We start from the raw sequence: 2702 nt of genomic DNA, 5'->3' as shown, positions 1-2702 counted from the left end.
CCTTCTAAATGTCAGATAGGGGTAACCGAAGTGGAGTTTTTGGGGTATCTGATTGATGCCAAGGGCATCCATCCTACCACCTCCAAAATAGCAGCCTTAAGCAGGCTCCTGTACCAACCAATAAGGCCCAATTGCAAGCTTTCTTGGCCTCCTCAATTTTTATTCTGTATTTTTGCCCCATAAAGCCTCTGTAGCAGAACCCCTACATTGGCTTCTCAATAGCGGGGCTACATGGAGGTGGGGTCATAAAGAAGCAGCTGCTTTTGTGGCTGTCAAGGAGCTTTTAACTGCCAACACTGTCCTTGTCCAGTATTGTGACCACCTTCCCCTGATGCCCACATGTGACACGTCACCATTTGGTGTGGGTGTTGTCCTGAGCCACAAGCTCCCAAATGGGTCTGAGGTGCCCCTGGCATACTTTTCAAGGACCTGCCCCCCCCCCCCCGGAACATAATTATAGCCAACTAGGCAAGGAGGCATTAGTAGTGGTAGCTGGAATTAAACGATTCCACAACTACCTGTACGGACGTTTCTTTGAGCTAGTGAATTGTGAGCCGCCCTGAGTCCCTTTCAGGGAAAAGGGCGGCATACAAATAAAGTAAAGTAAAGGCATACAAATAAAGTAAAGTAAAGTAGTGACAGACCATAAGGCTTTATTGGGCTTATTGGAAGGCGATAGACAAACTCCTGTGATATTATAGCCTCACATGTCCCGTTGGGCCATCTTCCTCGCTGCATACAATTATAAACTTGTCTATCGGTCCGGGAAGCAGGTGGGGCATGCTGATGCCCTAAGCTATTGCCCCTTGCCGGCGTCTGAGGCTGACCCAGATCCTGACCCCCTAGTTTTACTGATTGAGGACCTTCCAGTTCCCTTAACAGCCACAGATGTTGCCACCCATTTGGCTAGGGATGCTACTTTGACTCAGGTTTTAGATTGGGTGAGGAGGGGTTGGCCACAGACAAAGCTTACTTCGCAGTTCCTGCATTCAAGCACAGGCAGCATGAACTGTCGGTACAAGGGGGTGTCTACTGTGGGGCCAGAGAGTGGTCGTTCCTCCTCAACTGCGGGAACCTATCCTCCACTGTCTGCACGAGGGACATCCTGGGATATAAGGATGAAGGCCCTGCACCGGAGCTACATGTGGTGGCCTGGTTTGGATCTGGATATTGCACAGTGGGTGAATAGTTGTCAGGAATGTCAGCAGTCCAGGCATCTCCCCCCATGGCAAAACCTAGGAAGTGGGAGGACCCCCAAGTCTCCCTGGGCTAGGATCCATTTGGATTTTGCAGGGCCGTTGCACGGACAGATGTTCCTGGTAGTGGCTGATGCATATTCAAAGTGGGTGGAAGTCTTCCTAATGCCATCGACCACTACCAAGGCTCTGATTAGGGCATTGCAAAAGATGTTCACGACTCATGGGTGCCCGGACGTATTGGTGTCAGATAATGGTGCCCAGTTGACGTCTGCATCTTTCCAGATGTTCTTAGTGGGACATGGCATCTGCCACATTTTGGTGGCCCCTTACCATCCCTCCAGCAATGGCATGGCGGAGCGGACAGTGCAATCTGTAAAGGAGTCCCTAGCTAGGCTAGGTCCAGGGGATTGGCAGGCCCAAATTGACAGATACCTGTTAGTACAGCACACAGTTCCATGTCCCCTAACTAACCGCAGCCCTGCAGAATTGTTAATGGGCCGCCGCCTCCAGATTAACCTTGATCTATTTAACCCCAGCTACTGCAATGACAAACCTATTGACAACGATGACCCTGCCAGGGGTTTTGAAATGGGGGATCTGGTTTTTGCGCAGAACTATGGGGGTGAGCTGAGGGGATTACCGGGGCGCATTCTGCAATTAACGGGTCCTTGCTCTTACAGGGTTGGCCTAGGCGATGGGCGCATTTGGTGCCACCACATTGATCAGCTGTGACCACAGATGGCCTTGACCCAGATACCAGTTGATCTCTTCCCAGTTGGTCCTATAGACCCCCCATTTGCTCTGGACACCTCCGTTGAAGCGCAGCATTGCCCGACCTGGTGATCTGGTGTTCCGGCACCAGACTCACCTGAGCCATCAGAGTCGCATCCAAAGTCGCCAGGCAGAGAGTTAGCGCAGTCGCAGGCAGTTCCCCTGGATAAGCCTTCTCCTTTCCCTTCTACAGTGTCAGTTCCAGACGAGCCAAGAAGATTGGACCGCACGGGCAAGCGGCCTGCATATTTGCAGGATTACGCATGCACCTGACTGGTGGAGAGGGGTGTTATGTCTTAGCCTTGGAGACATGGCTTCGTCACCAAGGCTCGCCATTGGTCAAGATGCGTGCGCGTGCCAGAGTGGGAGAGTCACCATTCTCTGATTGGCTAACTCTGGGACTGCCTGCATATAAATTGCTGTCAAGTGGGAACTGTTCTTAATCTTGGGTTCTGGAGTTGCTGCTGCGTTAGCTGTTTAATAAAGCCTTGTTAGCCAAGTCCTGCCTTGCCTCAGTCATTGCCACCCCATCGAATATAATATTGGCGACTCTGAGTTTTGTCTTAGAAAATGAGACTGTACAGTAAAAACAAGTCAGGAATCTCAGGATGGTTTTCTTCTGGGTTTTATTATTAAAATGTGATACGCATTTGATTTCTTCCTGGCTGATTTCTCTTCCCTCCCCCCATCTCCAAGAAGATTTTAAATCATCTTAAATTAACTTCCTCCAAT

Source organism: Thamnophis sirtalis, unplaced genomic scaffold (genome assembly GCF_051295495.1).
Source record: "Thamnophis sirtalis isolate CommonGarterSnake01/CBP01778 unplaced genomic scaffold, rThaSir2_p1.2 scaffold_4, whole genome shotgun sequence".
Lineage (NCBI taxonomy): Eukaryota > Metazoa > Chordata > Lepidosauria > Squamata > Natricidae > Thamnophis > Thamnophis sirtalis.
This window is presented reverse-complemented; position numbering follows the sequence as displayed.